A 26,694-nucleotide genomic window follows, 5' to 3' on the forward strand; every position below is an offset into this window, starting at 1 on the left:
CTCCTACTGGTTGTTCTACTTGGGCCATTGCTTGCACATCATTCAAAATATCCTCAAAACTTCTCAATTTGCACAACATCTGTGAAAGTTGGGGTCCCTCTGCCTTCTCTCTTGCTTTGTTTTCTTCAGTATGTTCCATTTCTTTCTCCTTTGAATGGCATCACTGGGATGATAGTTTCTTATCAGATCTTCATATTCATCATACTCATGGGAGATGCCTTTTACTTTCATTTTTTGAGTCCTAAGCTCATTTAAGTACACCTCTGGATCATACTCCCAAGATATTCCCACCTTAAGGTGATATGTCTCTACTATGTAGTCGTGCACCTTTTCCAATGTCTCACTCCCAATAATAAGATCTTCATATATAGTATGTTAAGGGAGGTGTGTCCCCTTTTTCTCTGTTTGAATTAATTTTTTCTCCATCCATAACATTTGCCACATGAATTCAAGGAAATCCAACCTTAGGGAAAAAATAAGTGGTAAGATATGAGGTGGTTGTGGGCATCCAAATATCATGATAATTGTGCAGTTAGAATATAAGAAAAGGTCTTCAAAATTGTGAGTGAATGCACCCTCTAGAAATTGAAAATTCTTGGGCTTGACATCCCTCACTCTTAGTACTTTCACAATGTCCCTAGGGAGCCTTGGAATTTGGAACCCATAGTGTCCTAGAACCTTAACCACAAAATGATCAAAGAATGTTGTATAATTAGACCACCTGGACCCCTTATCCCATAGTTGGGTCTACCTTTGAACCGACCACCCGTTACCTAAATCAAGATCGAATATATTCACCTTTAGGGTTGCATCCTAATCAATCCTATTTTGGAAAAAGATTAGGTGGCATAATAATTAATAATATCTGAAATCCAATTGGGCTTTCTCATCTTTTGCATTCATTAGCCCCTCATGTAACTTGTCTTGAATGTATGTTGAAAAATCACACAATTCATTGGACTGTTGATGTGGGATCTTTATTGACATCATCATAAGGTCTATGGGCATCTTAGACATTCTGCAATCCATCCCTAAGACTCGACATAGAGCATAGTATGTTTTTAAAAAATAATTTGCAACTGTTACCAAATCAAAGAGCTCCTTTTCAATGTTCAAAATGTAATTCTTACCCATCTGATACATTCTTTTTCTATAATGGGGGATCTCTTTCTCTCTATAAAAATCGTTTTTGATGCCATATTCTATTTCTAACCTCCTTAGGTCAATTGACTTGAGAGAACTTCTGTTTAGACCAAAACATTGAATGATAGCATCCCTAGCTATATCAACCAAAATGTGCCCATCTACCATTCTTGTAGTCATACTTTCAGGATGATATTGCTTCCCCAGTTGTCTGATCAACAATGGCTCTACAAAAACATCAGGGACAATAAGTTTGGCAAGGTCTATGTTCCAACAATTGATACAGGGGCATACTTGTTGTCGTTGATATAGAAGTAGTAAAATATGTCACATCCCCTCTCAGTGGTGATGACATCTCTGCATTTTGAGCTTTTGTCTAAGAAGACATTCTTGAAGGTTTCCTGCATGGTTGATCCCTTGAAAAACTCCAGTAAATCTTGATGCAAACCCCTTGCATCCCTCTTCTTTTTTTGGACATTTCTTCTATTTTCTTCTCTACTTCCTCGGCTAATTCTTCAATATTTTTGGCCAAAACTAATACAGTGGGACATTGTGCAGGTTTTTATTGTTGAGTAGGAGGGGGGTTCTTCGCAACAAGAGGGTTTTTTTAGCAACAAGAGGAGCTTGCTCAGATGATGTAGTGGCATTTTTCTTTGTGGAAGTCCTCCTTCGTCTTGGCTTTGGAGCTTTGGCTTGGGCAGGGGGATTGGGCTCATCAACAGGTGGATCTTGCTCAGAGGACTGAGTGGTGGTTTTATTGAGTGCCCTCTTCCTCTTTGGCTTGGAGGATCCCTCTTGAGCAGGTTGGCTTGATTCTACGCTTGGAGGGTTAAGTTCAATAGATGGAGGATTAGGTTCAACTGACGGTTCATTAGAAATTGTCGAGGACAAATGAATTACTGCAAGGGGAGTGACATGAGTGATTACTAGGGTGGTGGCCCTTTTCTTGTTGTATTCAAAGGCGTCTCATTTGTTAGGAGTTTTATAAGAAGCTGGGGAGGTGGTCTCTTTCATTTCAGATGCCATTTCTAAGCTCTAGGGCTAAGGATTATTGATGCAGGAGCATCCCCGGATCATAGCAATCTTGCATCAACCATATTTCCTTTCTATTTTTCTTTTTGTTTGCAGTTTTAGTATTTATTTCTCTATGTGCCGGATTTGTTTCACCAGAACCTGTGGAGTTGGATTTTTCTTGAAGACTTGATCATCTTCCTTATTTCCAAACCATGGAGCATTTGGATCATTTTCCGGCAAGTTATCGCTACCCGTTTTCGAGACAGTTTTATGTTACCGGTTTCTTGGACCTATTTGCATTGGTGATCTACTAGATCCTTTCGTAGCTTGTAGAGCCTTGAGCGTTGATTTCGATGTTCCTTAGTGTGTGGTCGACCTTTTCCCGTGATCTACACTTCATCCTTTGAATTTTCCAGAGGAATTTCTTTGGTGGAGGCCGACCTTGTTGGTTTTGCACGTTAGGTCTTTTTCTTTGGTTTTTTTGGGCCAACCGGATCCCCTTGGATCGTACAAATCATTGTAATAGAGAATTATAAAGTAATGAGGAAGTGAGACTGAACATAGAAGATATATCTTAAGATTTGAGGTCTCGGTTGTGACCTATTCTGTATTTTGGGCATATTTAAGTAGGTCTGTGAGCTGGTTTTTGTATCTTGGTTGTTACCAGTTGGTTGTAATCAATTTGCATGATATAATTCAATATGTTCTGCATTGCCTCCATCATGTCATCGTGTTTCCGTTGTGTTTACTCTTGTTGACTAGTCTGGATTGATCTCTTTGAGGTCCCTCCTAGTCGGTGACTGCTTCAAGTGGTATCAAAGCAAGTTTTCATTCCGGAGATTGTGTTGTCCTAAGAATTTTGTTGTAGGGTGGCAGATTGTGGATCTGAACTGCAGCTGCAGAGGACTGGCGTAAAGATAGTGTGAAGAGGAACTAGGAATGGTGGAGCACATGGAAATGCAGACCCTACTGTGATGGAAATGTTGTGAGGAATAGCAGCTCGGTTGGAAGCCATGGAGATAGCCCAGAGAAGAGGCTGATACTTTGAAGATATAAGTGAAGATGAAGGAGAAGAAGCCCCGATAGATCAAGTGAACCCATCGATGGTTGATCCGGATGAAGAAAGGTTTTTGAGGGTTTTGAGTAGGGCGAATACTAAACATCATTTTACCCCACCAGAATATGATGGAGAGTTGGACTTGGATGAATTGATGGATTAGATCTCGGAGATGGAGAAATATTTTGATTTTGAAAACACTGTAGAAGAAGGAAGTTGAAATATGCCTGTACCTGGTTAGTTGTATAATTTGAGACAAAAGGAATCTAGTGTGAAGGAATACACCGAAGCATTTTACAAGTTGAATATCAGATCCAGACATGTTGATGATGAAGTTGAACAAGTTGCAAGATATTTGAATGGATTGCGGGTGTCTATACAAGATGAACTCAGTTTGATCAAATTATAGAGTGTTGAAGAGGCTTACTAGTATGCTCTGAAGGCTGAAGAGAAGCTAAACAAAAGACATGAGAAGAAGCAGAGAGGCAGAGGTGGAAGGTTTTGCGGAGGAAGATTTCAAGGAGGAAGAGGATATACTAGAGGTAGATGAACTTATACAGATTAGAACAAGGACAAAGAAGTGAGCAAAGAAGGTAATTCATACCAGAAAGATGATAGAAATTTCTACCAGAGGAGAGAGTCGGATGGCTTCTGGAATGAGAATTTTGGAAGAGATGACAAAAGACAAGACACGAGGGTATTTAGAGGAACTTCCTATAAGTGTGGAAGAGAAGGACATCGTGCTTTCGAGTGTAAGCAGATAGATAATAACATAAGAGCAGTGGTGGTGGATGAAAACCCCATCGGATTAGATAATAAACTAGAAGATGGAGAACTGTTGATGATGAAGAGAGCTTTGTGTCATAACGGGAGAGATGAAGAGCCCTTGCAAAGAAAGAATTTGTTCAAGACCAGATGTAAGGTATCCAGTAAGTGCTATAAAGTTGTTATCAATAGTGGTAGTTTAGATAATCTTGTTTCAAAAGAGATGGTGAATAAGTTGAATTTGGAAAGATTGAAGCACCCTAAGCCTTATCAGATAGCATGGATTTAGGATGAACATAAGTTGTTAGTAAGTGAACAATGTTTGGTGAAATTGAAAATTGGGAATTATCATGATGAAGTCTTGTGTGATATTATGCCTATGGATATTTGTCACCTTTTGTTGGGTAGACCTTGGTAGTTTGATAGACAGGCAATACATGATGGGAGGAAGAATACATACACTATTGTGGCCAATGGGATGAAGCAAACCTTGTTGACCTTGGTGGAGCCTTTCAAGAATGAAGTCTGTATGAATGTTATGATCTATTTGGTGGATGGAAGGAAATTCCTGGATGGACTAAGACATGAGAATGTGTGTTTTGCCTTAGTCCCTAAGAAGATTGAGAATCCGAAGCATGAAGAAGAACAACCAAAAGAGATAAAATATTTGCTGACAAAATATGAAGACACCATTTCAGATAATGTGCCTAATGGATTGCCACTTGTGAGAAGTATCAGTCATTGCATGGACCTGGTTCTTGGAGCTAGTTTTCTTAACAAAGCTGCACACCAGAAGACACTGACAGAGAATGAAGAGATGAATAAACAAGTGCAGGAGTTGTTGAAGAAAGGTTTGATCAGAGAAAGTCTGAGCCCTTGTGTAGTACCAGCAATATTAACACCTAAGAAGAATAGAGACTGGAGAATGTGCATCGATTCCAAAGCAATAAACAAGATCACAATGAAATATCGGTTTCCTTTGCCTAGGATGGATGACATAATGGACTGTTTGAGTGGAGCCAAATACTTTACAAAGATAGACTTGAAGAGTGGATATCATCAGATCAAGATTAGAGAAAGAGATGAGTGGAAGACAACATTCAAGACAAATGAAGGACTGTATGAATGGTTAGTGATGCCTTTTGGGTTAACTAATACACCGAGTACTTTCATGAGGCTGAAGAATGAGGTAATCAATAAATTATTGGGTAAGTTTGTTATTGTATATTTGGATGACATTCTGATTTTCAGTAAGACAAAAGAGGAGCATTTGTTGCATTTGAGACAAGTTTTGCAGAGGTTGAGAGAAGATAAGTTGCTGATAAATCTTAAGAAGTGTACTTTCATGAAAGATGAATTCGTCTATTTGGGATGTGTGATATCTGAGGATGGTTTGAAGATGGACCCTAAGAAAGTAAAAGCAATTGTTGAATGGCCTACATTAGAAAGCATTGGAGAGGTAAGATCATTTCATGGATTGGCTAGTTTCTACCAGAAGTTCATCAGAAATTTTAGTTTAGTTTGTAATCCTATGACTGATACCATAAGGGGAGATTGAAAGGAATTCAAGTGGACGAAACGGAAAGTGACTGAGCATCCTATGTTGTCTTTACCATATTTCAATAAAGTATTTCAAGTGGATTGTGATGCAAGTGGAACAACAATAGGAGCAGTCTTGAGTCAGGAAGGGAGTGCAATAACTTATTTCAGTGAAAAATTGAATGATGCCTGGAGGAGATATTCAATGTATGATCAAGAGTTTTATGCCATAGTTCAAGCCTTGAAGAAGTGGAGACATTACCTATTGCCTAAGGAGTTTGTGTTGTATACGGATCATCAAGCTTTGTAGTATTTGAACAATCAGAGTAAGTTGAATCAGAGGCATATGAGATGGGTAGAATTTTTGCAGAGTTACACCTTTGTGTTGAAGCATAGAAGTGGGAAATCTAAAAAAGTTGTTGATGCATTGAGCATGAGAAGGAATTTTCTAATAGAGATGAGAGTGATAGTATTAGGATTTGAGGAATTCAAGACCTTGTATGATGATGACCCGAATTTTGCAGAACCTTGGAGAGCATGTAGAGAACCGGTTACAATAGATAGAAGAAAGTGGTTGGATTACTTCATTCATGGTGGGATGTTATTCAAAGGATTACAGTTGTGCATACATAAGAGTTCTATGAGGGAGAATCCGATAAAGGAGAAATATAGTGGAGGATTAGCAGGACATTTTGGTATTGACAAAACGGTAGCATTGGTGAGTGAGCATTACTTTTGGCCCCAGATTTATAAGGATGTTAGGAAATATGTGCTACTAGTACATTTGGAGCATTTTTCCGACGTCTGTTCATCAGAACTCAGACAAGTAAATGTTGTAATTTTGACGTATTTGTTCATCACTATTTTTTCGTCGGTGATTTCGACGATGAGATTCAAGTCAAAATCAGACGACACCACGTCGGAAATTTCCATTCACCTGCGGCATGTTTTTTTGACGAGATGTCAAAATTCTGACCTCGTTGCATCCTTTATTGCCGTAACCTTTTCCAAATACCCTTTTATTTATCGTCGTAACCTTTGTCGATGCATTTTACTTTGGCAGTATCCATTGGGATAAGTCTTACCGATAGCCTCATCGGCTATCTATAAGACAAGATTTATCCATTGTCGCTAGGCAACATGTTTGTTTGACAAAGAGATGTCAAAATTCTGACCTTGTTGCATCCTTTATTGTCGCAACCTTTGGCGATGACCCTTTAATGTCATAACCTTTGCCGATGCATTTTACTTTTGCCTGTTTCCATCGGGACAAGTCTTACTGATAGCCTCATCGGCTATCGGCAAGACATGATTTCTCCATTGCCGCTAGTGTGTGTTTAGTCGATGGACCATCTTCAAGATGTTGGAATTTCAATGATTACAACGATGGATGAGGTTGCATCCTGCGAGGTTTTTGTCATCGCAGGTATGGCGACATCGTCAGTTTTCTTGTGGTGTTCGTCAGAATTCTGACCTTCCCCAACATTTTAAAAAATAAAAAATCCTGACTGCTTTTGTCTACACCGATGACCCTTTATCACCGTAACCTTTTCCGATTCATTTTACTTTTTGCTAGTGTCCATCAGGATAAGTCGTACCAATAGCCTCATCGGCTATTAGCAAGACAAGATTTCTTTGTTGCCTCTAGTGTGTGTTCTGCCGATGGGCTTAAACAGTGTATGCCATCCCGATCACATGCTTCTACTTGTCGGTGTTACCATCAGGTTGACTTTTTTCGATTACAAAGGATTAATATCAGTGAGCTTACAAAGGATTAAGCCCAGTAGGTTCTTCATTATCAAGAAGATAAAGATGAAATAGCTACAAGAATGCATGAGAAGACATATCATAAGGAATCATAATAGTAAATGCCAAAAATGTCTTGCAGCCAGTACATAAAGCATTCATAAATAGTCATACAGATAGTCATATTGTTGTTTAAAAATACTATCAAAGGAGGATATTATAAAGAGAGAGACCTAGAACTTAGTATGCAGTCATGGATAACAGTGTAGGGTTAGGTATAGTCTAGAACTTGTTTAAAGGGAAACATGTGATAGTGCACGTGCCTAAGGAAAACTCTACAAAATAGTGAGCAGCAAGACTATCAAGAATAGTATTTCAGTCTCAGGCATACACAGCTAAAGGAGATAATGATTAACAAAGAAATCACTTACAAAGATATATCTAGTCATAAAAGATAATCATTTGAGTTGGAGACATGAGAATATTGTAGAACACAAAGTAGACAGTGGCATCATAAGGCGTACACTCCATTTCAAGGGTCCAAACTTAAGGGCAATACAAGGAGATTCCATCAATGCCAATTGCAGTCCATAAAAGACTTGTCGCAAATAAAATCAAAGACAAAGTACAGTCATAGAGAGATAAGAAGATCAAGTCTGTCAAAGAAAAAAAAGAACTCAAAGACATTCAAAGATGTAATAGTCATAAGGCATGCACAGAGGCTCAGCACAATGGTGATACAATGTTGCAGACCAGTAATGAGGAGTGAAGAATAAGGATTGTGATAGAAATCAGATTCTAAATACAGAGGCACATGATAGTAAGTTTGAGATTAGAAAATGCAGTCATTATAGTATTTTTTAGTAGATTGGACTACCATAAACATGCACATGGAAATGACTAAAGGGTGGGAGTTTCAGTTAAGAGAACTTCAAGTTAGAATGCAAGTTCTTAGTATCATTCATCAGTTCAATGATTAGTTTTTAGAGAAAATGTGGATTTCTAAGTTCATCATCAGTTTGAGGCCTGAAAAGGTGGAGTTTTGAGGATAATTTCATCAGTTCTACATCAGTTAGAAGCCCCTCATAGGTCATACAGGAGACAAGATGACTTTTAGATAATTTAACAACTAAGTTAGGGATTTGGGTATGCACATAGATACAAAATCGAGTACGGATTCATAGAATTGGCAAAAAAATCTCCTTGGGTATGGGTATGAGTACGTCTGTACACACACACACACACACACATATATATATATATGACATAAAATCTACTCCAATGATATAAAAGCAACTGAGAGCAAATGTAATCTTGAATTTATTTAGTTTATGACAGACTGAAATGAAATCAAAGTAAACACTCATACAGTGAATTGCATAGATGTAGAAACTGATTTGATTAATGATGCTCAATTAGGTATTGAAACCCTCAAAAAAAAATTGATAATACCAGATCTAGTCATCAAGATAGAAGGACAACAAAATCTAGTGATAAATAATGCCACTATAACTATTGGAAGATCTCATAGTTGATTACTAATCAATATGATAACTAGTTGACCAATAAGAAATCACTAATAACAGTTTCACATCCTTATGACAGTATGAAGAAATCAACAAAAATAGAAATAAAGATCAGATTGCACCAATGATGATAGGCTATATATTTATGACAATTGCAATTTGAATAGTAGTTTGGTTCAGATCACACCCCTTACAAAAGGTTGCAGCGTATATGAGATAGCAATTTAAATTGCACACTTTGCAGCCAACACTACTTTATTGATTTACCCCAAAATTAGGCACAACAGATGATGAATAATCACTGAGGACCGAGCCACCTAAGAAGGACCTTGGAGGAATCCAAGGGGAATCAGGCTCGAACCAAGACCCAGGTAGAATTAGAATAAAGATCCAGGGGTTTTAGTGAAAAATCAGTAACTTAGTCTATCAGTCAGTTTCCAGCAGTTCCACCTCCTTTTATGCACGCTCTTTCTTCAAATTCGACCCAAAATAAACTCAAAATGAACAATGAATGAACAAAATGAGGCAGCGTGTCTATTCTAAAATAAAATGAACAAATGTTAAGGAATGAACAGAGAAAATATGTCTATACTAGAACAAAATAAACTCACAAAACCAATGAGGCATGCATTCACTTGTAATGGGGAGGGTGAACTCACAATACTGGTTCCCACTTTTTGACCAACTTTGACACTTATATGAATATTTAAAAAAAAACCTTCACTTTCCGACACCTATAACTTTTAAAGCGTTAAGAATTTGAAGATGATATAAACTAGTGATTTTTAACATCTTGTTTGTAGGTTCTAAATATATTTTTTTCAAATTTGTTTGAATAAAATTTTATTGATTTTTCCATCTCCCTCAAAAAGTAATTTTTTACAGCAAACAACATTTTTTAAGAGTGATGTGTATCCCGAAATGCATAATTTTTTTTTCTATAAATGATAAAAACTTAATTCTTTTGAATTTTGGTTTGTAACATCAATACCCAGGGCATGCAGTTGGTTTGATAGTGATATGTTGAATATTTTTCATTTTATTAAGTTTTGAAGTTTGACTAATTATAATTTAGATATAGGTGTACGTTTGAACACATAACTTGTTCTATATATATCAAAATTCAATTTTCTTTTTTTTGTTAGAAAGAAAACATCAATAACTAGTGCATAGATATTTTTCAGAATTTTTTTGAATTAGTTTACTATTTTTCTCAATGCATTGAACAAAGAAGTTCATGTTCGGTGAAAAACCTACATTCATAAGAAATCAAATAAAAATATATTAATGAAATTAAATATACTAAAAGTTGTACTATTTGGAAAGCTTATAATAAGGACTAAATACTTTTAAAAAAAACTTTTAAATGAATTAATTTGACCCCCCAAAAGCTAATTTAAAATTTGTTTTTTATCAGCATTTGAGAGATGCAAAGGAGACTCCATTGCAAGTATGATTTAGAAGTAGAGAGGTTCTATCCAAGAAATTTTGATCTAAGAGCCTTTGATTTAACTCTCTTCAATTAATTACTTAAAATGGGACCTCTTAAAGCTTAAATCATTATATTTTCTAAAAAATGTATGATTTCAGCAAAAATCAGGACGTACCAAAAAGTGGGAACCGGCTTTGTGAGTTCACCCGGGAACTATATCGTAGAATCATGTTCACAACCTACAACACTGAATATGTAATGTGCAAACAAGATGCTTAGCATCAATAAGATTAACAGTGGAGAATAATGAAATATTGAAAAATATGTTACCTTATTGAGCTTCTCTTTGTTTCAAAAATAGTTTAATATTCTCTACTTAACAGGGCCAACCATGCGAAGGTGGAAGCTCATTTGGCCCCTCCCCCCCACCATAATATCACTCTAAATTCCCCGTTAACGTCTAACATTCATTCATTCATTAATGAAACATAACATTCATTCATTATCACGTAACATTCATTAAAACATAACATTTATTAACATGTAACATTCATCAACATTCATTAACAAGTAACATTCATCAACATTCATTAACACATATCATTCATTAACATTCATTAACATTCATTAACACATAATTAAATTCATTAACACATAAAATCCAGTTGTTAACATATAATAAGATTACAATCATTTTTTTTTCTTTCTTTTTGAAGCTTGGAGGTAAAGACTAATTGGACCATCGTTATCGTCATCATTTGTCCCCTCTTCAGTTCTTTTGCCATGTGCTCGCGATCTAGTTCATGTATGCCTAGTCATGTACTCATGATGAGGACGCGTATGCAAAGAGGGGTCCGCTAAAATAACAAAGAAATGGGTTAAATTCATAAGTTTTATTATTATTGTTACAAGTATTCCATTAATTAAAATAAAATTACAGGGGTGCTATTTCCTTGATGGGGCCACATCATCTTCCTAATCATTTTGTCTAGCCTCATCCTCAACATCTTGAACACTCTCTAAATCCCTTGGAGTTGAAACACAAAAGGTTACATTAATCAATACACCAATTGCAATTAAATTCATTTAAAGGAATAACAACAGTCCTGTTTACCTGGTGGGGCCCCATCACGTTCCGAATGTTGTCTACCCGAATCATGCTCAACTTTATCACCATGGTCTACATGCTCTAAAATAAAAACAAAAAGGTTACATTAATTAGTACATCAATTTTAATTAAATATGTTTAATTGTAATAATCATTACATAAAAAAATTGTTTAGCACGTGAATACCTCGAGTACTAGGATGCACACCACGACTTTCATCATGTGCAAGTTGTGTTCCACCCTGTGCAGGTTGCATTCCAATGTCATGTGCATTGTTATGATTATTTGAACATTTAAAATAAATAGTCACATTATGTTGGAAATTAACATTGAATAGATTATTGCTCAAGTATTCAATTTTAAATAATTTTCATTTATCTTATTTACATGATTAATGGATGCACCAAATTCTTCTGTTTTCCCACTCAATCCTTTTAGACATTCAACCATGCCTCTATAGCCCTCCCGGAAGGCATGTCATCTTCTGTGGGCACTCTATTGAATTCAGAGTTGTGCATTTTTTGCTTAATATCATGAATTTTTCTTGTATTATTTAATGATTAAAAAATTTGTTTGCAATTTATTATTTCGATGCGATATTTCATTTATTGATACTTACAATTCATGCGACAACTTTCATATAACCACCAAAGCCGAGTTTGTGTTGCTCGTGCTTTTCTAGTCTTGCCTTAGTTGCCTTTGATGTGTCAAGAAGTCTATGAAAAGTTTGAAATATGTTAGAGATTATAAATATAAAGAGTAATTAGTACATAATTACATTCTTAATAGTATCACATACCTTCTTTTGCCTAGAGGTGTATTTCCTTTTTTCCTTTCAATTGTCTCCTTTGCATAAAAAATGAGGTCCTTCCACTCCCTCTCTGGAATCATGGGGGGACGCTTGTACTTTTTGTTCTTCTCTAAATGTGTCCTATACTAGTCCCTCTTATACTTTAGATATTTTCTAGCTTGGTCAAGGACCTTGCTTTTCTCGAATGTGTCATTTCCAAACAACCCAACCAAATGATTTATGAGCTCATCTTTTAATTTTTTTTCTTGTTCATTCCACCGTTTACGTATGGTGGGCCCAAATATCTCCAATGTAATTTCATTAAGATTTTTATAAAAAATATCATTTCCTGCAAATAAATCATGGGATGATTAGTCCAAAACGATTGATCAATAAGTAAATTACAATTACTCTATATAGCATATTAATTTTAAAGTACCTGAAACCTTCTCTATCTTTATGGGAAGCAAATCTTCAGTCACCACAAATGTGACCAGAAACGTTCCTATACTAGAAATACGAGAAGATCCAGGAAATGCTTCTATGGTATCACCACTAGTGGCCTTTGCATCCTCATGTACATGTCTTGCTGCAGAAAATGAATCCAATATGAAATGCCCCCAAGAAAGAACACTTCAAGGGAAATAAACACATAACAAAAGAGAGAGAAAAAGAAGGATATACCAAATCTGGGTTCAGTGTGATGTGCACCAGTGGATGTCTGCATGCTGTGTGTTGCCGATATTGCAGTTGGCAATATAGGTGGGGATGATTGCCTCTGATGAGGTGACATTTGCACAGGAACATGGACATCACCTGAAGAATAATACATTAAATATAAAAAACATTAAATATATGAGTAATAAAACAATGGTGCAAGAGCAACAAGAGCACAATGAGGAACTAGGACCAATTTTTTAAAGCAGAACAATCAATTTAAGAGCCTTTGAATAATAAAAACTTTTGAATTCCCTGCACTCTTTCTCTGTTTTTTTATTATTGTGGTCTATTATCCACATGTTTTCCACCATAAAATGCATTGATTGGCTTTGGAAACTAGTTGGGGATTGAAGTGGCATGAATATACTTTCATTTCCTTTTGGTTTCATTAATTTTGGATCTGTATTTGAAAAGTTATAGCCATTTTGGTGAAAATTGTCCAAACCCTACCTAGGGCTGGTAGGAAGCACTCAAAATGTAATATCTTTTATTTTATTTTCCAAATAAGCCCACAAATGGGCATAAATCTGTATTATATTTTGTAATTTCATTTTATCAAGTGTGCAAGGTTTTCACTCTAAGTTTGACACGTGATTTGAAGACTTTTGGGACTATTTTGGGTGTCTTAGTCCAAGAAGGACAGTGAAAAGGCAGATTTGTGAGGGTTTGGTGCAAAAGTACATATGAATGAGTGTTGGTATGTTTTTGGGGGTTTAATAAGGTGTTTGGGGAGTCATCTCAAATATTTCAAATGATTTTTGAAGCCTTACAATACCTTGAACCAAATATGTGACATGGTTGTCCTCTTGTATTGCATCATGACATCGAACTTGAAAACAATTATAAAAAGCTTTTGACATGTGAGGGTTGAATGAAAAATAGTCTTGGAAGATAGTGTAGATGGAAACCTCAGTGTGTGGTGTATGTTTGGAAGGAGGGTTGAGTGTGTTGAGTCAAGATTGGGTGTTTATGACAAGTGATTGCCTAATTCCTTTGTGAGTGTCCTAAACTTTACATAGATTGTCAACTTATGAAAATAGAGAATATTGTCTCTAATGTGCAAACCAAGTAATGTGTCGGTATATGGGGGTCTGAGTAAACCCTAGGAGTAACGTTGAATTCCATTGGGAGTGATTGAGAGTTCCAAAGTGAGGGTATGGAGTCTTATATAATGATTGTCCTATTTGGTATGTTTGAGTCAATGAATTGTGACTTGGAAACCCGGGTGTTGTAAAACCTTGAAGGATGTCTGAATGTATTGTGCCATGTATGAAGGCATAAAAAATAGAATCAAATGGTGTGTGATTCAAATGACCTTGAGTGGAAGGTTTTCCCTAGTTGATGAGTGATAGTGTGGATGCTCTGCAACAATTATAAAATGTGCAGGGAAGTCACATGTTTGATAAGAACAAGGATCATGTGAACACATAAAGGATATATCAGAGCATAAAAGTAGTTTTAATGTATGGAACATGGTCATCACCTGAGCTACCTAGAGTACCCTGATCATGGACACTAGCTTGATGAGGACGCAATATTTCTTGTAAAAACAACACATACATATTTTAGTTCCTGACATAAAAGAGTATAGAATAAGAACCATTTTTGAACTTATGTTATAATTAAAGATTTCATTACTCTTACTTGCAAGTTTTGTGCTCTCTACATCAATTGTTGCAACCTCTCTTTTATTGCATCAGTTTGAGGGACTTGGTATACCAGAGCAATAATTTCTCTATTAACTTTTTTTTGGATCTTTCTCATCATTGCGATAGGGTTTGTGGAATATGTGATATCATCATCACATAATAGTGAGTCCTTCGATGTATTGTCATCAAGTAATGCAAGTGTATTTCCTCGAGCATCTATCTGTGACAAGAATATTAGTAAAATTATCAAAATTAATCAAAAACCCTAAAGAAAAGAACATAATAATATAACATTTTGCTTCTATCTAATTTGTACAATTACAATGAGGTTTACTTCATGGGTAGAAGGGTTGGGAGCTACATCCTTGTCTGTACTATGTGTTGGATGAATGTCACCCTATGACAAAGATTAAATATAAAAATTAATATTAGCAAAATGAAATCAATAGACTTAGCCAAAAAACTTAATAATAAAATGGTATATTGGAGTCATTAATTGAAGGTTGGTTTAAATGGTATATAGTTTGTACCATGCCCATGATATTAACTTTGTTTGTATCTATGTGATTCAAATTGTAATCGATTAGCAGATCTTCCCCTACACTTATTGATTTTATCGCACATAGAAATACACGATTTCCGTCGCGTGCCTCAAATATGCAATTGGGTTGCTTATTCATTGACCCAGGTCGTGTACTATTTATAAAACCTGCAATATTCCATGTTGATTTTGGCCTTTCATCAATGTACATAGCCACTCTTTTACTTTGATCATTATCTTTCCATTGTATATAATTTGTTGAGAGTGCATACCTATGCATAAGTTTTTTATATCGAGCAATCTGCATCCAATTTTTATAATTGTAACAAGGTCCAACATACTCCATCAATTCAACAACTTTGTTGTAATAGACCTTTATGCCTTCCATGGAAAATAGGCTCAAACCATGTAATGATGATGGTGCTATTCAATATATCCTCTCGCTAACACAAAAATCAGTATTTATTGGAGGAAGTTCCTTGGGCACCCATTGTTTCTATAGATGTTTGTACCTCAAGGGCACCTCAATGTCACCTATGCTCTCATCATCATAATAACATGACCCCCTTGAGAAAGAAAAATTTGCATGCTTTTATTGAATTTTCTCCTAATCTTTTGACCTCTAGTTGATCTCCCTCTTTTAGATGCACTACATGTCTCACTTTTGTCTCCTCTTTCTGAATTTCCCTCGCTTGAGGAAGAAATATTTGATGAATACCTATTTGGTGGTACCTGTACTCCATCAAATGAAGAAGTCAACCCTAAAATTTATGTTGAGATTAAATTTGAATAAGCCCAACTGGGGCCTCAAGTGTTGATAATTGTATTAGATTTGCTGCATATAGGAGGGCCGAGAAGGTGGACTGAGCTATAACATGTGGTTTCGATGAGAAAAAAAATCAAAGTTTTGACAAAATATTGTTGCTAAAACCTGGTTTATTATTAAAGATAAAGCAAGCAATTAATAAATGGTTTCTATAGGGTGTATTGACTTATACCTATCATTCCATGACACTGTGCAGGATCCTCGTCAAAGGGGTTCAGGTTCTCGCATATGTAACTCATTTATTTTATGTTAGCTAAAAATTACATGATACGTATGCTAAAAATTACATAGTAGACAACATGAACAATATGCAGACAACATAATCATTGTATTTTTTTTTTCCTTACCTTTTGTTTATCTAGAAAGTGTAGGGTCCTCAACAAAAGGGTTGACAATGTCTATAGTCAATTACCTATTTCCACCAAGGATGACAGAATCAAACAAAATATATACATATAATCAGCACTAACAATTGAGCATCATAAGAATTACATGATACATACGCTAAAAATTACATAGTAGACAACATGAACAATATGCAGACATCATAAATATCATTGTTTATTTTATTTTTCCTTACCTTTCGTTTATCTTGAAAGTGCAAGGTCCTTAACAAATGGGTTGAGCATCATAAGCATTACATTTTCAATTTGATAAACAATAAATACATGGAATATATGACTAATAATAGAAACAAATTTATCATAAATCACATATGTATCATCATAAACATGTAATCTATCATATATGTTGTAATCCATCACATATGTATCATCTTAAAGATGTTGCAATCCATCACATATGTATCATAAATCACCATCCATCACATAGCTAATAAACAATCCACATTCAATAAATAAACACAAACTTTAAAAAATGTCACACAAAATGAGGGCTAGTTGACACTCTATCTGTCTCCATCTCCTATGGGTGGCATGGTTCTACTATTAGGACATTATGAATAAATTATGTAATGACATTAAAATTTAAAACACAATGAATTAATTATGTGACCATATATATAAGTGAAATAATTTTCTATCAAGAAATCAATATCAAATAGATAATATTCTAATCGCATACCAATACATTTCATTCATGTCATTGATATTCTTCTTCATCTAACTCATCATCATCATCATCATCATCATCATCATCATCATCATCATAATCATAATCATCATCATCATCATCATAATCATAATCATAATCATAATCATCATCATCATCAGCAGCAGCAGCAGTAGCAGCAACAACAACAACAATAGTAGCAACAACATCATCGTCATCATCATCATCATCATCATCATCATCTTGTTCTTCTTCATGAACATTCTTGTTGGGAACATCATCAACTAATTGTCGATCGTGATCATCATCTACATCATCTTCTACTTCTTCGGTATCTTCTTCTTCCATCACATTATACTTTACCCGCCTTCCTCTTGGATCATATCTAACAACAAATGACCAACCCGGTTTATGAGGAACCTCTGAGTAAAATACGCACTCACATTGGCTTGGAAGACCATAGGGCTCATTTCCAACTCGCTCAAATGACCTTGTATTAACCATTATAAATCCATTATCATGTTCAATAACAGTTTTGTCGGGATCATTTCCATTCAATTGTAGCTTGTACCATTGGACGATGAAAAGAACTAATTTGAAGGACCTAAAGTCACTAAAGTATATAATCCAGAATCCCATAGTATTGATTTTATGAGACTCGAGGATGTATGTCGCTTCCTAGACAAAACATTAGTCACCTGAAATACTGTACTTATTCCACAATCACAAGTTTTCTTCATGTCCTCCAACTTTTTGATGGGAAATTTATGACCATTGCACCACATAGCCTTGTGGTGTTTCACCTGCAAAATGTCAAACATATATAATATGTACATCATTACAATTGGAGAATAATTAAATAAGATGGGTAATTAATATATTTCTACGTACATGTTTATCTCTTAAACCATATACTAAATCAATTTCCCTTTGTGTAGCACTAGAATCTCCATTACGGTGAGAATTTTTAACCAATGAAGCCACACCTTCCCATGTTAATGCGCGACCAGATTGTTGACATCATTTAATCCATACCGTCATCCAATCAAGATTGTTTGCAACATACAAATGTAGTGCATCCCACTCTCGAGCAACTGTACAAAAAATAACTATAAATTCACAACTGGAGTATATTAAAGATTACGAATAAATTAACTGCAATATAAAATAATTACCTCTCACTTTCCTCATTGTACCTTTCCCCATGAGGTTCTCCCCTTCAAATTTGTTAATGGAGCTAGGATCCCAAATATGATCTACACAGATCATTGACGTGAACTTAGGAAGTTATTCAGTGATGTACACCATAGTTTGGTACACCATATATCCCCCGACCATAAAACCCTCATGATGTGCTCTTTATCGAACCAAAGACTTCAAAAATGTTAAGTGCCTCTCAACCATCCATATTGACCTTGTGTGTACAGGTCCACACAATTCAATCTCCTCGACTTGGTGTATGAGGTAGTGTTCTTGTGCATTGAAAAAATTGAAGGTAGACACTTTTGCATTTCACACATTAGACGAGAAATTTTTCTCTTCCAATATTTAATATCTTCTTTATGGATTTCTTTAGATGACAACCACCTACAAGAGATTCAAGATGCACACATATTAACAAGACTTTACAAAATAATATACAATATATTACATAGGAAGTAATATCACTACAAATTGAAAAAATATCACTACTTACCTCATGTATTTTCCAAGATCATATATAACTTACTTGACATTATTGTCAAAGTGGTCTGGGAGAGATAGAGGTAGAACGTACTGCAACAATTATAAAATGATCTTTTTCATTGTTTTCTAACATAATACAATGAAAAGTACATGTAGTATACAAATATATACTAAATATACAAGAACATGAATTACCTTAATGAAGGTATGTCAATTATACGTTTTCATCCTTGGCACAAATTCACTTTTGTTTGTTATGAGATTGTTTATGTTTGCAGCAAATCCTGTGGGAAATCAAACTTTTCGTATGACTTCTTTTATAGCATTGCTTTTCTACTCTGTTAATAACCAAGGAAGGGCACTTATATTAATTTGGTCTCCATCGCTATTTGATTGAATAACATTTTTCATTGCATGATTGGATTCCAATATGTATAGTATCAAACAAATGCACAATTTGTAGTTTCTATTTGATTGAATTAATGTTTTGTTTTGTTTTATTTCATCATCAGTAAACAAAACACTATAAAAATATAAATTCCAAACATAAACCATTAGATGGAATGACATTACCTTGACGATTAATTCTATTATATTCCAACTTCCATAGGCAAGGTGTCATTCTTCGTAGCTTTGATGTAGTCTCTTCTTTCCCATTGAAAAGATGTTTTTCAGTATTTCGATACTTATGATTTTTGTGAAGGAAGTGCCTATACTCATCAAACACCTCCTTTCCTAAACTTTTTGAATAACGAGATTTCATCTTTGGACCAGAAACTAGACATGCAAATTTTCCCTTTGTTTGAAGACCTACAATATCATGTATAATTGGATTAAACATAATATTTTTTATATTTTTTAATTATGTGCAAGTTGATCACTATAACATACCACAAAAATGTGTTAGCCCTAGGGCATCATGAATTGTCCATACAAGCATTGCATAGAATTGAAATTGTCTTTGTCCTACTGGTCTAGAGATGTCATACATAGTGACACCATTCCATAACTCCAACAACTCGTCGATAAGAGGATCAGTATATACATTCATATCTTTAACTTGGTACTTACTTAGTTGAATGAACAAAAACATTACATAATTATTATGACCTTTTTGCTGCAATATTTATAATTTAATGTGGATGACTATTAAATGAAAAAATACCTAGAACAATCATTGCCAACATTATGTGCTCCCTCTTTACTGGCATCCATGGAGGAATGTTATTGTTGATAACAAAAACAAGCCACGTCAAGTAAGTAGATCTCAGCTCCCCAGATGGATTGACACTGTCCACTGTCAATGAAAGCCTGAGATTACGAGGTTCTTCTTTAAAGTGTGGCCACTTTTCGTCTATGTCCATAAATGCAGAACCATCCACAGGCATTTGAATAATATCATCTCAACTTATATTTCATGCATGGTAATCCATAAATTGCACCAAGCTTTCGCACCTAAATAATTGTTGCAAATGTGGAATAATGGGAATATAACGAACAACCTTGTGAGACACCTTTTTTGTTTGTTGATCTGTTCGATATCTACTCATATGACATTCAGGGCATTCTGTTACAAATTCATGTTGTTTATGATATATAATATAATCATTGGGACATGCATCTATTGCTTGATACTCCATTCCAATATCTTTCATAATGACAAATAATTATTGGTATGAGAGAGGTAGAATATTTGATGGTGGTAACAAAAACTCACCTATCAATATACAACCAAAAATATAATTTGTTAATATAAAGAATCTTAATGGTGCATGTTTCACCCTTTATTAACTATAATGAAATAACAACAAAAATAGATGAAAAAAGATGACATATATGACATACGTTAACATATGTGAGATTGTTAGTTGGATAAATTGTTCATAACCTTCAAGTTCACCAACAATAATACAATGGAGAGAATAGTTGTTTGGAAGCCTTCGTAAAGGGGCTCGTATGCCTTCTCAAGTAGAGGTACATCATGAACAGCATCAAAGTCATCTTGATCACCATGATCAGTTGAGCTAGCACTAAATGTGTCATGGATCAATGTATTTGTACCATCATCTTCAATTATGTTTTCTAGCGTATGATCATCTTCTTCCATAGGATCATTACCTTCAGCTTCAATATTCACACCTTCATGTTCCTCCACTTGGAAAACCACATTCTCTGAGTTGTGGCAGTCCATATCATGTTTCGTAGGGCGCTCCACCTATATAAAAATGATCGACATAAATAAACCATGATCATGATCTCATTATCAAGTGATTTATTATGTATATAAATCATTAAAACGATGAATAACCTAAGTTGGCCTAGTGGTAAAGAAATTGTGTTCTTAAAAGAGAGGTGACAAGTTCAAATCCAAAGGGGTAAGGTATGTACAAATCATCGGCTTTGGCCCATTACATATCAAAAAGAAAAAAAATTGTTAAAACGATATAATGAACAAATTACCAATGGACGATAATCATGCCCCCCTTCAATGTGACCATGTTGCCTACAATGTTTCTTAGCTTTTGTGATTAGAAGTCTTCTAGTCTTTAAGCCCTTACAATTTTTGTAGGGACAATAACATTTTCCATCACCTTTTCTTTTTAATCTAGACCACAATCTAGCAATTGTCTCCTTAGTTTGTTCTTTGCTAATATTATCTAACATGATCTTTCTTCAAAAGCAAAAAAAATTGGGCTATGGAAACTTCGGTCTATAACCTTCACAAACTAAGCAAAACGATGTCGCAAGTATGGAAGTCTTCTTAGAACTAGTTATAAAGAACTTGAAATGTTAGTTATGAAATGACGTTTCAGTATAATATACCAAATTGAAATACTTAAACATAGAAAAATTGTAAAATGAACCAAAACCATCGAACATTCAACACAACAACATCATCAACAACAGTCATTGATAGATCACAAGAGCGGCAACTATATTAAAACAATGTCAAAACACTCTGATAAGATCAAAGTAGTAATAAGGTCAAGAAGGTTCACAAAGATTTGAGGGATCCTATAGCCTCTTTGCATCACTAGGATTCTGTAGAGTTTGCAAACTAGGCCAAGCAGTAAGTCAAGAGTAGCTACATTTAAAGGATCTTGAAGGTGACCAACTCCCATCCATCTGTGATTTGGCTCCTATAAACCAACCATCATTTGGGCAACTTGAAGGTGGCACTAAGATGAGACAAGGTAGACAAAGATCCTCTCAAGGTGCAAATTGGAGGATAGAAAGCTTATCAAAAATTTCTTGGAGTGATAAAAAATGCAAATGTGATTGTGGCTACTTATCAAATAGTTTTCAAGATTCCTTTGAAGCAAAAACATGTGTTGTTATCAGATGGTAGATATGGATGAGCTTTCATTTTGAATTTTTTTGCCAAAATGTATGCTTCAAAAGTATCTTAAAGAATAACTAGGAATACTGGAGTCCATTTTTGTGTTAGAGGTTTTGTTTAGTTTATATTGAACCCATTAAGTAGATTATAAACATTTGTATTCATAAGGAAAAGAAAAAGTTACAAAAAATTTAAAATTTGTACTATCGGCAAGAGTCAACCCGATGGTAAAACTTAAGACAAGTAGAAGCATGTGATTAGGATAGAATACATAGATGAAGTCCATCAACAAAACACACACAAGCGGCAATGAAGAAATCCTATCTTGCTAATAGCCGATAAGGTTATCAGAAGACTATTCCTGATGACAATGTTGGCAAAGCTTATGTTTATGAGACATAATGTATCAGGAGGAGCTACGCCGAGGGAAAAGACATCAGGAAAAATATGCACATCGCCTGAACACATTTTAAGCTATCCCGATGTTCAATGAGACTAGTGGGATAACTCACACCAATCAGCAGGAAGAGAGGTCATCGACTTATGTTATCCCGATGAGTAAGAAGAAATCAGGAGGCTGTGAAAATCATCAGACCAACATATGTTGATCAACAGGTAATCTCAATGTATCGAAGAAAGGGAGAGAGTTATGCCAATGATGACAAAATAAAATTACATCAGGGAGACCTATGCCTATGAGTCGTTGTCAAATCAAATTTCAAAACTAAAGCAGAGGACTCTTATTAAATGCTTGCATTGGGTTCACACGAAGCCAATTTATGGGATGCTAATCATTATGAATTTGACATTGAATACATTTGTTATATAATTGAAGTTGCCTGACATAAATCTCACACAGTGAAGGAAAATGGCAGAATAGAGACTTCTAATTCATATAGGGTAGAATGAGAAATTGAAGTTGCAGAAATGGAGGCACCTAGTTCTACAGGGAAAAAGAGATCAGCCAAGAGTTTGGAGTCAGGAGCCAAGAAATCCAAAATAGGAGAAGATGCCCCAGTTAGAAAATTGAACCTGGATATGATTGATCAAATGCAAGCATCTGGCCCTAAGTCAAGAAGATCGAAACAACATCTACCTGGTTGGGATCAATTGGAAGATAGATACAAGGATGTCAGGGATGTTTGGACTAGGTTAAGGGGCTATGAATTTTTTTTATTCCATTACTTGAGGAGAAATAGGGAGGTTCCTCTACAACCCCTGGGTTACAAATCTAGGTAAGCTAATTGTCCCTAATGTTTTTGTAAATTTGAAAGTTTTAGAGATTCTAGTGAGAAATTAGAATTTTGCGGGAAAATACATTCAGACTCCAAATGGAGAAGCCTTCATAAGGTTTTCAGTAAACACTATAAATGAAGTGTTCAAGCTAGATATTGGTTTTGATAAACCTCTGTCTTTTGGGGAATTGGAAGAGGAATATCAAAGAATGGATACTACATACCTTGGGTGGAAACTAGTTGTCCATAAAGAGGAAGTGAGAGAACTTACAAAATAGGACGGGCCACCATTTAACATTGATTTGTTCAGACATTACCTTCAGTACACCTATATGTCTTGTGGGGAGTTAGGAGGCGTTGAGGTTCCAGACCTCACGATTATTGGGCCACTAGTTTTAGCTTTAGACATTCAAATGTATGAACCTAGGCCATTTGATTATGCACCATATTTGGTGGAGAGATTGCATGAGGGTTTCTTGAAACCTCGGGGATAATAATTGCCCTAATTTTAAGTTTTACTCATTATTGATGCATTTAATCTTATTCTATGGATGTTTTAGGGGTATGTGGCCCAAGGAATTGAGGCTTAACATCAGAAACAGGCAAGGGGAGGAGCAACCTGTTCAATTACGGACTTCAATTTGGGATTCTCATTACACAAGATCAAATTATATCAAATTTGAGGAATGGATAGTAAACCCAATTTATCGGATGTATGGATTTCCTTGTGATGAATCAATCTCAGATGATATTAAAAGATTTTTAAGACCTAAAGATTTTTTTGACAGCAAGATAGTGAATCATAACTAGGGAGATTGGTATGTCCATAAGGACTTCACATGTTTCAGGATATATGGGTTTGAAGGAACTCCCTACATGTTGCTAAAATGTTTTCTCGACCAAATAGCATACTTGGAGATTGTCAGACAATTGAGTGTCTCAAATACTAAAAACTTTGGGGATCTGCGTAAGAAGGCTTTCTTGCCAGGTACTCTCAGCTTTGGGGATTTCATAATTATTTCAACAAAAGCCTATGATGTAATTGACAAGAAATTAATGGAATAATTTAATTTATTCAAATATTTTGCAAGAAAGAATTATGATCCGGAAGGATATATCCACTACTGCAAGAAAAGGCAAAATCTAGGTGATTATTTGCATGTGAGTCTGGAAGCGGAAGATATATATAGGAACATGGAAGATGCAGAGGCTCAAGAAGTGATTGATAACCTAAACAAACAATTGGAGGAGAAAAGAAAGAGGTTAATGGAGATGGAGTCAGAAGAAATGTCAGAACCAAAAGACATTGAAGCCATTTCTAGGTCACGTGCAAAAGATGTGGAAGAAGAATTCAATGAAGATGATCAAATTGTAACTAAAATGGAAATTTATAAAGATGCAAGATTGGATGGACATGCTTCTTTTGTGGCAGATGATGTATTTGTTAAATCCAAAGAATTTATGTCTTTTGTTTATAATTTCAAAGGCAAAAGGCTGAGGGAGTCTATCTCAAATGTGACACCTGAAAATGAGCTATAATTATTGAAGAAATTAAAAGAGGACATAGAAGTAGAATTGGTAAAAATGACTCCACGGAGAGGGAGACAATTATTGATAGAGGCTAGAGTAATTCTTTTTCTAGGATGGGACTTGAGTGCCTCTTTTATTTTTTATAGTTTATTGCAATCTGATAATAAGGAATTCAAATTGGATATTCAGGGAGTTAATGACATTTTTATTGGGTCAAGATTTGATCTAGATGAGGAAGAACTAATGCTACGAGCATTGTATCCACCAAACAAGAGACCAACAATCATTGATGTGGATAGGGATTTTGGACACATGATGAAATTAAAGGTGGGAGAAATTGATCATATTGTCTTAGCAGATATGGGAGTAGATATTTCCAAATTCAACAAGGCACAGATGGTTATAGTTGTAAGAGAAAGGAATCAGTGCAAAGCTATGTATGAGGAGGCCATAAGAAGAAGTGGATAGTCTGAACCCATGTTGCTTTCTCTTGAAAATTGAAAATGGAAGAAGAAATGTGAGGAATTGCAGTAGGAAAATCAAATAATTCTCAAACATATGCAAAGTGTAAGAATTGATACTACTTCTTTCTTATTGAATAAAAGATTTGAAAAGTTGCAAGACAACTTGGAAGACTTTTGGGTTGCGTTTCAAAAAAATGTGGACAATGCAGTATCATATAACAAAATCAAAACAGACTGGGGGTCAAGCTACATGAGAAGAATTTGGAGGGAGAAGATGCCAAAGAGGTTGAGAAAATTGAAAGGTTACTTGCAAAGCATGATAAATTCGATGCAGAATTACAAAACGAATATGATGAGTGTAAAGATGTAATCCAACATGGTATTCCTATGTTAGTTGACCAGAAAGGTGAAACTAAGGATAAGGATAAATTAATTGGTGAATGCCAGAGTCTCCACAGTGTTGCCCTTAATGCTGCCCGAACATATGGAATAGAGTTAAAGGAAACCACTGCACAGATGGAGAGTTTTGTCACATTAGAGATCGTTGTCAGGGACATGATTTATGATGCGGATACCTATAAGCCGGAAAATTATTTGGAGCATATTAAGAACTATGGCAAAGTGCTTGGCAATTAGCTCTTGTTCTGAATGTTTCAAATTCTTGTCTTTTAAAGTCTTATGTAATATGTTTGTTATGTTGGTAGTTGTGTTAGGGCCAGTTAGTTGGGTTTTTTTAGTTAAGATATTAGTTAGTGTAATTTTGAATGAAGGGGTATGCCCCATTTTGAAACCAAATCCTCATCTATATATATAAAGGATCTTTTGATGAAATGCGAGATAGATTTAGAGATGCAATTATATACAATACTATCGGGGTTTATTTTCTGGAAATGCCAAACTAGTGAAAAAACATTGTGCTATATGTGATCAGTTGATTATCTTATGTTTATTTCAATACAAAGATCAAATGTTTTTCATCTCTGATGGTATTTATCTTTTTGATTGTTTGATTAGTTCCCTGTGATAAATCTATTCATTTAGAATGTTTCAATGTGCTATCCTATGTTATTATAGTTTGGGTTAAGTTTCAGTTTGATTATTAGTTTGAAGGATTGGATGTCAAGCTTCATTCTATCTTATTGGTCTTTAAGAAAAAAGTTAAATTCAGTAAGACTAAATGCAACATTATGTTAGGGGTGAAGGCACTGGTATACTATTATTTGAAGATAATTTAATCAGGTGTTTTTAGAGTAATCTCAATTAAGAAATCATACTTATAATAAAGTAACCTTTTATTTAAAGCATTTATTTGCAAGCAAGCAATTCAAAGTTTTCAGTAATTATTTAATTGAAGTGACAATCTCAGGAATGATTTTCCCTCTAATGTACATAAACCTTGGAAACATTCAATTCCAATTAGGTATACTTGACAACAATGGGATTAATGCCCATCAAAAGTCTCTTCTCAATCTTCAAAACACCCTTACAAGGCAACAACTTAATAGACACCAA

This window comes from Cryptomeria japonica, chromosome 5 (genome assembly GCF_030272615.1).
Source record: "Cryptomeria japonica chromosome 5, Sugi_1.0, whole genome shotgun sequence".
Lineage (NCBI taxonomy): Eukaryota > Viridiplantae > Streptophyta > Pinopsida > Cupressales > Cupressaceae > Cryptomeria > Cryptomeria japonica.